Consider the following 14968-nt stretch of genomic DNA (forward strand, 5'->3'; position numbering starts at 1 on the left):
GTGGAACAAAATGGGCTTTAAGGCCCCTTCCCACTCATACCATCCTAGGATTCTGTGATTTTAGGATGCTCAAGTCACCAGTGTTCCTGCTTTTACCTGTTTCAGCAGTGTCATTTTAAGGACTTGCTCCCACATGCCAACAATCTTGGACAGAAGAACACCATATCCAACTCATTCATACATTACCCAGGAAGGGGACAGAGGTCCCACAGCAAACTGCTCACACTGCTCAGAGATGGGAGCGGGAGAGACAAAGGACCAAGTGCAGCATCAAAAGGAAGAACTATCAGATGAAACCTCTGGTACTGCTGGGCAATCAAAACAGCAGAGGAAAGGTCATGCTGGTGAAGTGGAAAAACATTTTCATATTGATTAATATAATTATTTCACTACATAGCTACTACATAATTTTCATACATAACTACCACAAGTTATACATGAAGAGGGACAAGACTGAGCTTTAAATAAGCATCAGGCAATACTGACTGTTACTGGGCAGGACCACAGAAAACAGCAGCACTACACAGGTCCAGAAGGCACTCACAGCTGGAGTGGGCTGGGGATATGGATGTTTTATTCCTCAACTCCCAAATGGGGAGGCTTATGCCTGAACTCTGATTCCTCAGTCTAGAGGAGACATCCACAAACTGTGCCCAGGACAGCTCTGCTGCCAGCACAAGGACCAAAAGGACAGAAGGCGAACCTGGCAGGTCCAGAGGGACACCAGGAACCCCCTGTGCTCAGCTGGGCTGATCTGGAGGAGCTCTCATTGCTCTGCAGCTCCCTGGCAGCAAGGTGCAGCCAGGTGGGGGTCGTGCTCTGCTCCCAGTGTTTGCAGTTACCTGAGGCCCCCAAGATGAGTACATTTGTGAATAAGCAGGGAAAATAGCACCAGTGAAGAGGTATATTTGATGTGAAAGCAAACTGCTCCTCGTGGGCTTCCCTGAGACACTGGGAGAACATGGACACGGCGCTGGGGGTGTCCTGGTGTCACTGAACATGGACAGGGAGCTGGGGGTGTCCTGATGTCACTGAACATGGACAGGGAGCTGGGGGTGTCCTGGTGTCACTGAACATGGACACAAGGCTGGGGGTGTCCTGGTGTCACTGAACACGGACAGGGAGCTGGGGGTGTCCTGGTGTCACTGAACATGGACAGGGAGCTGGGGGTGTCCTGATGTCACTGAACATGGACACAAGGCTGGGGGTGTCCTGGTGTCACTGAACATGGACACAAGGCTGGGGGTGTCCTGGTGTCACTGAACATGGACAGGGAGCTGGGGGTGTCCTGGTGTCACTGAACATGGACACAAAGCTGGGGGTGTCCTGGTGTCACTGAACATGGACACAAGGTTGGGGGTGTCCTGGTGTCACTGAACATGGACAGGGAGCTGGGGGTGTCCTGGTGTCACTGAACATGGACACAAGGCTGGGGGTGTCCTGGTGTCACTGAACACGGACAGGGAGCTGGGGGTGTCCTGGTGTCACTGAACATGGACAGGGAGCTGGGGGTGTCCTGGTGTCACTGAACATGGACACAAGGCTGGGGGTGTCCTGGTGTCACTGAACACGGACAGGGAGCTGGGGGTGTCCTGGTGTCACTGAACATGGACAGGGAGCTGGGGGTGTCCTGGTGTCACTGAACATGGACACAAAGCTGGGGGTGTCCTGGTGTCACTGAACATGGACACAAGGCTGGGGGTGTCCTGGTGTCACTGAACATGGACACAAAGCTGGGGGTGTCCTGGTGTCACTGAACATGGACACAAGGCTGGGGGTGTCCTGGTGTCACTGAACATGGACACAAAGCTGGGGGTGTCCTGGTGTCACTGAACACAGACAGGGAGCTGGGGGTGTCCTGGTGTCACTGAACCCAGCAGTGAGGGAGGGCTGCTGGCCTGGAGGATCAGGGGGAGCCTGCAGGGCATGTCTGGAAGGGGCCTGGAGAAGACACATAGCTCATAACTGTGAAATAAAACCCAGAAGTTGTGTTTGTGCCCCCACAGGTGCCTGCCCCAGCTCTTTGTGTGTGTTCCATGGCTTGGAGCCACCTAGTCTGGTGGAAGGTGCCCTTGCAGAGCATGGAACAAGGAGTCCCTTCCAACCCAAACCATCTCGTGCTTCCATGATGCCATTAATTGTTGGCATCCTTTAATTCCCTGGGTTGTAACAAGAACCACACCATGTTGATGAATTCTCAGTTTGCATGAAAAATGCTGGTTTATACATATAAGTAAGTATGTAAATAAATAAATAGCTATATACACACACAAATATATATATATATACAAACACACTAAATTCTGGATATTTCATTTATCTTCCAAAATCCTTCCCTGTCAGGTAAAGCAAAAGGGAAGAAACTACCTGGAACCCCAAAGGATATTTGTGACCTTTTGTCACTTTGGTGGATGTGAGTTCAGGTCAAGGAATAAATAAAATTTCTCCTGCTACAGCTCATCTTGCTGACTTCAGATGGATTCTGCACTTAGTTAATGGATTTTTATAATTTTGTTTTGCTCTGTTCCAGCCCCTGGGATGACCTGTTTGCAGCTGGCAGAGCTCTGAGGCCCTGGGTCAGATTTGGTGTCATGAAGCTGCTGACTGCCAGGCCAGTTCTCCAGTTCTGGATCAAACCCTCCACTATTTGGAAAGCAATTCCTCTCCAAATCAGATGTAAGTAATCACATGCCACTTCTGACTGATATTTGTGTGCCAGAGGGAGGTTTCTGAGACAGAACTGGCTTTTAAACTCCTGTTTTTCACTTCTCTCTTAACTAGAATTGCTCCATTCCAAGTGTGTCCATTATCCCAGTGCAAGGCTGGATTTGGTGGAGGAGCAGCTCACATGCCTCAGGAAACAGGAGATGGATTACTCACTGTGCCACATTGCCCTGCTCTTTTTTTACTCCAGAACTGTGTATTCCATTGTAGGGCATTCCATGCTTTAAGCCTTGGTTCCTTTTAACCAGAGCTCAGGGAGCACAAGGCCAGGCTTCCCCTCAGAGGGACAGGAGCCTGGACACGCATCAGAGTTATGGACACACATCAGTTATTGGAGTTATCAGCTCCCTTCTTCCCTGATGGCTGCCTTCTCCTCAATCAGGGGCACCTAAAACCACCTGCAGGAGCCTGAGGGGAGACCTCAGAGCATCCCACAACCTCCTCATGAGAGGAGGAGGAGGAGCAGACATCAATCTCCTCTGGGGTGCCCAGTGATAGGAGCCGAGGGAGCAGCTGCATCAGGGGAGGGTGAGGTTGGAAATTAAAACAAGGTTTTTCCCCCAGAGGGTGGCTGGGCCCTAGAACAGGTTCCCTGGCAGAGTTCAAGTATTTGGACAACGCTCTTGGGCACAGGGTGGGACTCCTGGGGTGGTCCTGTGCAGGGCCAGCAGCTGGGATTGATGTGTGGCCCCTTCCAACTCAGCCCACTCTGCGATTCTGTGACTCCAAGCAGGGGTTGGCTCCCTGCTTCAACTTTACCTGCACATCTATTTTCTGCAGCTTCTTTCACCCCAGAAAAAGACAACTGTTGTATTTCCGGAATTCTGAACCATCAAAACTGTCACAGGAACTGAGCCACAAACTGAAAGTACCCCAAATGTAGATTTTCAGCCTGTAAGTACTGACTAATAGAGAATTTTACTTACTTACATGCTTGTTTATTTTATTTAATTAGGAATTTAATTTTATTTAATTGCTGGTCCCAGTTTACACAATCTTCTGACACGAGTAATGAGGATTTGAAGGAGAAATGGGAATGCTAAAAAGAATAAGGTGTGGCAATTTGCTTGGGGGTCTTTATAATGGGTAACAAAATATTTCTTTATAATGGGCAACAAGATATTCTGTGTGCAGTTACAGCCCAGGCACTGAACTGCAGTGGGTACAGGAGGAGAGGAGCTCATGCCAAGCCAGCACCTGCAGCTGTGAGATGAGTTCAGCCAGAGGGAACCCTGAACATCCCTCCTTCCATTCCCAGGACAATACTGGAAAACTAAGGCCCTGAGGTCCCCTAGCCCAAAAACCCTGCAGCGCACCTCCAGAAGGGCAGAGGAAAGCTCAAGCACATCACCAATGTCCTCCACACCTTTAACAGCCACAATTTCACTGGGAAAAGCTTCCCTGGGAGAGTGGGAGAGAACTGTCCCAGCATTAGACAGGAAAGGAATCCTGCTACATCCTGACAATATGACCTGGGAAAAAACTCCAGCAATTGTTTGAAGCTGGATGTTTTGAGCAGAAAACACCGATACAGGACCCAAGACATTCTTCACACCACTGGGCAACATCCCTACTGATGCTGCAGCCAAGCCCCTGGTGCTTCAAGGAAAGAAAAATTCCAGAAGGTAAATTAGGCAGCAAGGGGGGAAATCTCCCTCTCCCCACCACTGAGCCCTCAGGCCTCGGGAAAGTCACAATAAATAAAGTGCAAACAAGGCATGGCCAGGGCAGCAATTGAGGTGCTCACACACAGGCTCTGCGTGTCACCTGGGATGCCCCAGGGTGCCTGGCCTGGCCTCCAGCCGCTGCTGAGGAGGCTGTGGGAGCTTTGGATGCCCAAAGGCACCTGGAATGTCCCAAAACCCCCAGGTTTCAGAACCAGGATGACTCCTCCAGGATCGGTGACCAAATGCACATGTACAATGTGCCTATCTGCACCCCCTTACAGATAATATCCAAGAAATATGGGATGGGATTCATCTTCTAACAGACATGCTCATGTTTGGCCAAATACTCTCTTAATTTTTTTCCCAGACATTAACAAATCAGCCTGCTAAAGCCTCAGTGCTCAGACCTCAATTGTTTTAACTCTGAGATTCCCCCTTACCCTGTCACACAATCCGTCCAGCCAAGATCCTGCTTGGAACTGTCAGTGCTCTGTACCAGAATTTACCAGAGGATGGGAGGCAGCTTTGACAGGAGGATCAGTCAGATACTGGGGACACGCTCCTCCCTGTGAGGGTGGTGAGCCCTGGCACAGGCTGCCCCATCCCTGGCAGTGTCCAGAGCCAGGCTGGATGGGGTTTGGAGCACCCTGGGCCAGTGGAAGGCGTCCCTGCCCATGGCAGGGGTGGGGACTGGATGAGATTTAAGGTACTTTCAACCCAAAACATTCCATGATTCCTCCCTAATATCCCATCTAAACCCTGTCCTTTGGCAGTGTCCTGTCACTCCGGGCCCACGCCCAAAGTCCCCCTCCAGCTCTCCTGGAGCCCTTCAGGCACTGGAAGGGGCTCTGATGTCCCCAGGGCTTTCTCTTCTCTGGGCTGAGCAGCCCCAGCCTGGCTCCAGAGCAGCACGATTCCAGCCCACACTTACACAGTTTTACTTCTTCAGAGATTCTAGAAGTCTGTTACCATTATTTGGCATTTCATGCACTTCTCTGCTATCCTAAGTGACCATTCTATGAAATTACGTCCATAAATTTGGAAGTATCACCACTCATGATCAGAACCTTTAGAACCAAAACTGCAAAATTCAGCTTCTCCCCAAGAAATCCTTCTCCTACCGCCATGGCTGGGACAAGCAAGAGCACGGACAGGTACACAGAAGGGTGTGGGAGGAACCACAGAATCTCCCGAGCCGGAGGGGACACACAGGGGCCAGCAAGCCCAACTCCTGGCCCTGCACAGGGAGCCCACAGAAGGAAGGAAGGGGGTGTGGGCACTGCTGGCACTCTGGGGCCGTGGCTGGGTTGGCACGGGAAGCTGCAGGAGAACTGAAGGCAGCTCCTCCGTGGCTGTGTGCAGCAACCCCTCCCATGCTCGGGGGCAGTGGATCAAGGAGAGCACGAAGCAGCTTGTTGGAAACCCAAAAAGTGGGAGATGAAGGCCCTGGAATGGGCTGAGGAGCAGCAGGATTCAGGTGTGCTCCGCCCGTCTGCTGGGCTGTGCAAAGGCGCTGCACTGCTGCTGTTGCATCAAACACTGCACTGCTGCTGCTGCTGCTGTGTCAGACACTGCACTGCTGCTGCTGCAACTGCTGCGTCAGACACTGCACTGCTGCTGCTGCTGCATCAAACATTGCACTGCTGCTGCTGCTGCAGTGGTGCACGGGGAGTCTCAGTGGGGTCACTCCCCTCCACGGCCAAAATGCCCATCAGGAGGAGAGGAGAAGGTGCAGGGGAAGGAGCAGGCAGTCTCAGCCACCCCCATGCTCTGATCAAGGCAGGGGTGGGGAGGGGTCTCTGAGGGAAATCTCCCTTCAGCTTGGCCTGAGATCTACCTCTGTTCCCACTGCTATAAACGGGAATGACTTTACTGGCTGTGATTCCTGCCACACACATTCAGTTTTGAGATCCCCAAAAGCTGTCAGAGCCCCCTAATAAAGCAAAGAGTCAGATGTGATCACAGCCTGCAGATTCCTCCACACTGAAAACCACTCAACCACATGGAACATTTAATGTAAGGAAAAGTGGCCGGCAGATGAAGCTGGAGGCAAAAACTGTCCCTTTGCCTCTGGATTCAGTATAGCAGCAGAAAGTGGGAAAAGCACAGACCTGTTGACGTGGGCAGCATTTGGTGCCTGTCCATATTATGTTCCATTTCAACAGGCTTTTACTGTTTTTTTCCAACAGAGCAGCAGGAAATCACAGATTCAGACACGCTGTGATCACTACAAAGCCCTACAGATTAAAATAAATAAATAAAAGGACGTGCCTTTCTCCAGAGCCTTTGTGCCAGGTGTGAATCAAGGGCGCTGGACTGTGTTTGCCCAGCCTAAGCCAAAGGGAACCGGCTCAGTGCTCCCTTTGTCTCTCATCTGCGGTGCCTGGTGCCAGCCCTGCTGATGCCTCAGCACCTGGGGCTGGCTCCATCCCCGTGCTGACTGCAATGCTTGTTGTTACGTGTTCTGCCTGCACAGCCAGTTCCCAGGCTGCCTCGCTCAGGTGATCCCTCCCTGGCTGGACCTGCTCCGCTGCTTTGGGACACTCCCAGCAGCCAAGGCTGCCTGGAGCACCGAGCAGGAGCTGCCTGCGAGGAAGCAGGGCTGGATCCCAGAGTCTGCAAAGAGCCAAGCTGCTCCCCAGACCCCTTACCTGCAAGTACAGACAATCCTGGGCTCAACCACCTCACTTCTCCCTGCCCTAGACAGCAGCAAGAAGAGAAAGGCAGCACAGACAGTCTGTTCTTTAGCCACACTCTGCACAGCCAGCCACAAACCCCTCTGTGCTATCAACACTCAAAGGGCTTCTGAACTATGGGCAAGAAACGAATCAAGGCATTTTGATCCCTGTGATGGGCCTCACCTGGCCTGTACACCACATTCAATGTCATCACTGACATCTCTTAGGGTGGGCTGTGAAAAGAATTCATGTTTCCAAAATGGCTCTATAAACAAAGTTTACAAATCAATTATTTAAAAAAAAATATTTGGCCTCAAAAAAATCAGGAAAGATCCTATGCAAACAAAGTGCTGATGTTCTGGGAGGGTTGGGTTTAGGAGAGGACAGCAGTGCCTGAGGGAAAATGACTGGAGCAGACATGGTGACAATGAGACATGGAAAGTGTTAGCTTGCTCTCAAGAAAATGTTGTACTTGGTAAATGATCTGGGAAGAGACCTGTCTCCTCAAAGATGGTTCAAGGTGTGGGGTTTTTAATTCTGCACTGTGTGATGGAAGGACAAGGCAGTGCCTTCTGATCTTGCTGCAGAGGAAGAACCTGTATGAACAGCAGGACATGCTCATCCTCTCCAGAAGCTGCTTCTCACTTTCTGTTCCGAGGGTTGGGCTTCTCTTGAAAAGGATCCTGCCAGTCTTACAGGGGTGCAGGATCTCTAGTTCTGAAGTGTAGCCCACAATTTCCTACTTTGGTCAGAACATGGAATTGTACAAGAGCTGGGGCAAAGAGGAAGCTGCCCAGAGAAGCTGTGGATGATTCCCCATCCCTGGAAGTGCCCAAGGCCAGGCTGGATGGGGCTGGGAGCACCCTGGGCTGGTGTAAGGTGCCCATGGCAGAGGGTTGGAGGAGATGGTCTTGAAGGTCCCTTCTAACCCAAACCATTCCATGGCTGCATGATACTGGATGCTGGACACCTTCCCATGAACTGCTCTTCTCACATTCCTCACAACAGGACAGGGAAATACGGCAAATAGCCTCCACTAGGCACTTTTTTAGCTACAACTGCCTCAGCCAAGTCCTAATTCTTATCTTTTCACTTTCCATTCTTCTCTCTGCATTTCCTGCTGAGTCTTACCATGTTCTTCTCAGCGTCCTCTTCAGGCAGTAGGCTCAAAGCCTGGGTTACTGTCAGAATTTCTGGTCGGAATTTGTTATTCCTGTTACAATGCCATATAATGCTCCCAGACCTTCTCCTTTGGTCATCTGAACAGCTGATCACTCCATGTTAATCATCTGAGAGAATGCCACCCCATTCTTCACTCTGGATGGTCTTAGGTGGATCTCAGTCATCATTAGAAAACAGACAAGTACCTCTGCCTGCTGCTGGGAGTTTCACTGCAGAAGTTTTGGCCATCAGATGAGAAATTGCCTCAATTAATCAACTGTTCACTGAGTTTCCAGAGATGGCAGCTGCACTGTCTGTGTTCATACCTGTGGCAGCTGACCCTGATGAAAGGCTCCAAGAACACTTTCTGTGTCTCAGGTGAGCAGTGAATGCCCTGAATGCTGCAGGCACTGGCAGAGCAGAACTGGTGCCTGGTCTGCATCTCCAAAACCCATGGGACTCTCACTCATCTCTGCCTGCTAGGGCAAGGGATCCCGCAGAACATTCTTTGCTGGAGAATCAGAAAGTGGCCAGACATTCGGGCTATCCAGGGGATCTTTCTGCAGGCCAGAGGAAGGGAAAAGCGGCGGAAGAATTACATGTTGTAATTTTCTTTGTGAAGTGGTTGCTGAGACACCTGTCAATGTGTCCCACAGTGGCAGCACGTGAACCTGTCAGCCTTAACTGTCCCATGCAGCACGGGTACAGAGCGGACAGGGAAATCTGAGCTGTGGGGAGCAGCAGCACAAAACCTGATGTTTACAGCAGCTGGAAGTGAAATGTCATCCTGCAGGCAAAAGTCTCTTAGGAGATTATCTGAATGATCATGGAATCCTTTGCATTGGAAAAGCCCCCGAGACCCTCGAGTCCAAGGGCTCTCCCAGCACTGCCAAGGCCACCACTAACCCACGTCCCAGTGCCACATCTACGACAGCAATGCTCGTGTCACATTCACTATCCTGCAGCCAATCCCTTCCCCTGGCTTTTTATTCAAAAGGTAGCAAGCATAAGGAAGTCTAAAATGAAGAACTTAAAAAAAAAGGACAATCAGTGTAAGGCCTAATTTGGGGGAGAACCACGTGCTGCCCTTGACTTTTACTTCCTCCACACACTGATTTTGGAAATGCACTCATCAATCTCCTCTTCCTCACTAAGACTACGAAAATCCAGCACATGGGGCCTGATAAGCACTCCAGACGTGTCCCATATAACCGTAAAGTGCAAAGAATTCCAGTCCTGCAGGGTTTGGAGGTGAATTTCCATTGCCTGAAAGTTTTGGTTGCCAGAAAAAATATGTCTAGAACATGGGTAAGTCTGTCCTGAGCCACAGCCCTGCTCTGACACGAGCACACAGACATTTCCACACTTACAGAACCTCAGAATCAGAGACTGATTAGAGTTGGATTAGACAGGTTAGAGTTGGAAAGGATCTTCAAACCCATCTTGTTTCACCCCCCCCTGCCATGGGCAGGAACACCTTCCAATAGACCAGGTTGCTCCCAGCCCCATCCCAGCCTTGAACCTTCCAGGAACAGGGGAAAAACAACTTTTTCCTTTGGCATGCAATTTCCCCTAAAGCATATGAAGAGCAAGACCTTTTCCCCCCCTCAGAATACTCCTGTTGCCAGGTCACAGCAAATCCAACTCTCTTTTTACACCTCAAATGCAACTAGAAAGTCCCTTGGGTAAAGAGGAGTGAGACCAAAACGAAAACAACTTTCCTTAAAATGTAGCTCCCATGTGTCCATCTAATGGGGTTGGGACTCACTGTGCTCTCCTGATCCAGGGAGAACACTTGCACAGGGAATGGGAACGGGTGCTCAGCACTGCTGCCACTGTCACTGCTCCAGTTTGGGGTAGTTTGCTATTACTGACCTATTTTTGGCCTCTCTTGCAGCCGAGCTTATCGCAGCTTCCACAAATTAGATGTTTTCAGCAGCAGAAGGATGTGATCAGTATTTCTGTTCCTTCACAGGTGCCTCTTCCCTTTCTAATTGTTCTAGATGGAGAACCCAATCCTGAGGCCAGGCAAGATCCACAATTGACCCCTATTGACCCTGGCCAATTTAGAGTGAGCAACACGGACCCATCCCCTTCCTGTCCTCACACACCAGTCCTGAGGTCTGTCAGACTCACACCTATGGAAAACTCAGCAAGTGCCAGCCCGCGTGCGCCTGTGCACACACATCTGTCCCTGCTCCTGCCCGTACGTGCACGGCTGTGCCAGGGCTCGTGGGCCGTGTCAGCACTCAGAGCACACCCAACCCCTGTGTGCAGAATGCAGGGGCCTCAGGAGCTGCTTCCCAGCCCCTCGCAGACCTCGGCCCTCACAGCACATCCCCTCTGCCCCAATCTCCTGACCATACATCCCTACAGTGTCCCCGGTCCAAACAGGAGAGCGGCCTGGGCTTTGTTTGGGGAGCTCAGTCAGGCTGCAAGACTCTTCCCAAAGAACGAGGCTGAGTTTGGGAATATCCGCTCCTGAGGGATTTCTCAAAGGGGAACAGACACAATTGTATAAAGTGTTTGATAAGCAGTTTTGACTTGAGGACAGAAGGGTCCCTTCCCTTGCCATCCCCAACACAGCTGGGACATACCAGGTCCCTGCCCTCACCATCCCCAGTCCCTGCTGCCTGTACTGGGACGTTCTGGGTGCATTCCTTTCCCATCCCCAGTCCCTGCTGCCTGTACTGGGATGTTCTAGGTCCATTCCTTTCCCATCCCCAGTCCCTGCTGCCTGTAACTGGGATGTTCTAGGTCCATTCCTTTCCCCTCCCCAGACCCTGATGCCTGTACTGGGACGTTCTGGGTGCATTCCTTTCCCATTCCCAGACCCTGCTGCCAGCACTGGGACATTCTCTTGCCCCCCTTGCCTCTCTCATCTCCTTCTGTCTCTCTCCCTTCCCTCCATCATGGCGTGACTGGGAGCTCCTGCCACTGGAGCCTTCCCACATAGAAGCAGCAACCTCCTGCCCATAGATTGCCTGTGGAATTCCCTGTCCCAGATGCCAGGCACTGGGCAGAGGAGCAGGACAGGCCCTCCCCAGGCCTTGCCCTCCACCTCAGGCAGCCACACAGGTACCCCAGGAGGTACGTGCCCTTTTCCTACCTTACCAGGGAAGCCGGCCAGCTGGTGGGTAGGCAGTGGGTCGCTCTCTGGCTCAGGCGGCCATGCAGGTACCCACGAGGTCTCCACCCTTCTCTACCTTCCCAGGTGAGCTGGGGCAGGTGGTGGGTCACTGTCTGCTCACTTGGACGTGCCTGCAACCTGATTCACCTGGGAGCCAGGCGAGCGAGGCTCCACCCAGGGCAGAGCGGGGGTGAGTAACAGCGAGAGAAAGGCAAACTCCGGAGAGCTGTTCCCTCCCCAGGCGCGCAGGGAGCCAGAGATAAGGGCTGCGCATTCCTGAGCCGCCGGAGGCCTCTCCCTTCCGTCTGCCCCGAGCCTGTCAGACCAGCTCGGCACTGGCAGCGGGGCAGGGCTCGCCGCAGCCCCGGTGCTGTCCCGGCCCGTGGCACGGACCCCAGCCCAGCCCCGGTGCTTTCCCGGCCCGTGACACGGACCCCAGCCCTCGGCCCCCAGCCCCGGGCAGGGCCCCTGGGCGCTGGTCCCCGCGGTCGTGGCCCTGCGGCTCCCAGGAAGGGGGATTTGGGCTCCTCGGGCACATGTGGTGCTCTGGGCGTGCTGGGGACAGACGAGCAGCAGCTCCTGGGCAGTGGCACCGCGGATCAGGAGGGGCCCGGGACAGCGCCCTGTCCCCCGTGTCCCCGGGGGTGCCGTGGAAGGGGCTCTGAGGGGACAGCCGCGGCCTCCCGTCTCCCCCCATCACCGTGCCCGCTCCCGCGGCCGGGGCCCCGCGGGCAGGGAAGGGTTAAGCGAGATTCCCCGCAGCCCCGGGCGTGGCAGCGCCTGTTCCACCTTTCATGTCCCAGCTCGTCCCGCCCGGCCGCCGCCGCCGTGAGGGCCGGGCCGGCGGTGACTCAGGCGGGGCGGGGGGTCCGCCGTGAGGGAGGGACCGAGGGCCGGGCACGGCCGGGGTGTCTGCGAGGCGGCGACAGTTTCGGGCTCCTCTGAGGGGCTGCAGCGTGTCCAGGGAGGGAACAGAGCTGCGGGAGAGTCTGCAGCACCGGGCCGAGGGAGCTGGGGACTCAGCCTGGAGAAAAGCGGGTCAGGAGGGAACGGAGCTGCGGGAGAGTCTGCAGCACCGGGCTGAGGGAGCCGGGGCGCTCAGCCTGGACAAAAGGGGGTCAGGAGGGACCTGCTTGCTCTCTACAGCTCCATTACAGGAGGGCAGAGCCAGGCGGGGGTCAGGCTCTGCTTCCAGTAAATAAATGACTGCATGAGAGGTCATGGCCTCAAGCTGCACCAGAAGAGCTTTAGGTGGGATATTTGGAATGTTCCTCCTGGAAAGGGCTGTCCAGCCCTGGCAAAGCTGCCCAGTCCCCATCCCTGAGGAGACTGAACAGTGGAGTGGATGTGGCACTGGGGACATCGGCTGGTGCTGGTCCTGGGAGTGCTGGGGAGCAGCTGGACTCAGTGATCATTGAATCATGGAATGGTTTGGGTTAAAGGGACCTTACACCTCATCCAGTTCCACCTCCCTGCCATGGACACCTTCCACTGTCCCAGGCTGCTCCAAGCCCTGTCCAACCTGGCCCTGGGCACTGCCAGGGATCCAGGGGCAGCCGCAGCTTCTCTGGGCACCCTGTGCCAGGGCCTCACCACCCTTACAGGGAAGGATTCCTTCCCAACATCCCAACTAAACTCACCTCTGGCAGTGGGAAGCCATTCCCCTCTGTCCTGTCACTGCGGGCCCTTGTCTAAAGTCCAGATCTCTTGGAGCCCCTTTAGGCACTGGAATCGTAACGATTCATCAACTGCTTGGCTTCTCTTCTGTGGAACAGAACACTTCTGCTCTCTAATGGAATGTAGTGTTTACATCTTTGCTATAATCCCTCTTCTGTCATCAGGAAACTGCAAAGGATCTGTTTTGAGGCCCCAAAACGATGGCACTGCTGGTAGTGTCATGGTTTTGATATGGCCATTTAAGGCAGGACCTATCAGACTGAACACTGGTGACAGCTGGTGACAGAGGTGGCCGTATCAGCACCAGCCACCCCAGAGGCCTTGGAATGCTGCCACTGTGTACAATTCAGACCTTCCAGGCTAAAAAGATGAACTGCAGCTGAACCCCTCTGGATACAGGGGAGCTACACCATCTGTCTGGTATCTCGCAGATACACCTAGATTGGATAAGCAGTGTCCCTGTGATTCTGAACGAGCTGAACCAATCCTGCCTGTAAGGAAAGCCAGTTTCAGCATGAGTCTGGAGCTTTTCCCTGTGTGATACTGAAATATGAATTGGTGAAAACCCTCAGAAAGTCAGGTTTAAACTGTTTCATTAGTTTTTCTGCAAGGTTTCCGTGTGTGGCTTTAAAAACCTTTTGTCCTTAAATAACAATGACTTGCAGTAAGAGTCTGGAATTACCCGTAAAGGAACTTGGAATCTTTGTGAACTTTGGCTTTTAGATTCTATCAGCCCGCAAGGACCTGTGTGAGTTATTCTGAGATGCTATTAAATCCCAGTGAAAACACACTGGCCTTCCCAGAGCTTGTGGGATAACCCTACACTCTTGTTTCAGCCTTTATCTCACACCAGTTTAATCTACTTCATTAAGTCTCATAGTCTGTATTTGAGTAAAGTATTTCTCAGTAATGTAGATACAATTATCACTTTTCAGTCTTCTCACTATTAAACAGAAAACATTTTAAACCTCTCATTTTCTCTTTTGCAAATCACTTAAAAGGATATTGGTGAACCTTTTGTGTTCCAGCTTTTCAAAACTAACTTTCAAATCTGAATATCAAACAGGATGCTTTTACTTTCAGTTTCACTACTGATGTATACACAAATACGTCACCAACATTTTATTGGAGTAGGTTTGACTTCTCCTGAGACAATTTCTTTTGCACTCCAGAGTAAATATTACCTGGAATTGCTGATTTAAAGCTATTCCTAATGGAATAAAGAGGCCTCATCCTTCCACTTGGGAATTAGTAATAAAGTTTTGCTGCTTTTCTATTCTGAATGTTGGTTGTGTTTTTTTCTTGTATTATTTCCAAGATAATATTGATTATTTTAGAGAACCTTCTTTCCCTGTAAACGCAACGTACGTGTGTAAGCGGTGTTTGTTTGGTTTTCATGAATTACAATGTGTTTGCATTGTTACACTGGATTAGTGCAGTAATCCAAGCTGGGTAATTACTGTTTGTCACCAGTGTCTCACCAGGCTCCCTCTGCCAACGGCCTTCAAGCAAGGCACACTTGTGCCCCAGATTGACGATGTCTGCATTAACCACACGGGGTAAAACAAAGTGTGTGCAATGAGGTGAGACCTAGTTTCAGATTGTGGTAGCTGCTTCCACTGGGGCTGCAGCTCTCAGAGACAGCAGAGCAGGCAGGGAACACCCTGAGCAGGGGAGCAGCAGCTGGGAGAGCTCTGAGCACCGCTCTCCCCAGGAACCAACACAGCCCATGTGTGTCGGGCAGGTCATGCTGGGGTGCTGCTCCAGCCCTCGGTTTTGGCAACAGCCTGAACAGGAGCACTGCGAGGGGTCTCAGCACTGATCAAGAGGGGATTGCACGAGGTTGTGTCCTCAGGTGCCGCAGAACTGTTCCAAGAATATCCCCACGCGTGGGGATATGGCACTCAAGCACGTGGTTTGGGGTGAACATG

The sequence above is a fragment of the Melozone crissalis genome, unplaced genomic scaffold, assembly GCF_028551555.1.
Source record: "Melozone crissalis strain CALT ecotype California unplaced genomic scaffold, PUWL_Pcris_2 ptg000195l_1, whole genome shotgun sequence".
Classification (NCBI taxonomy): Eukaryota; Metazoa; Chordata; class Aves; order Passeriformes; family Passerellidae; genus Melozone; species Melozone crissalis.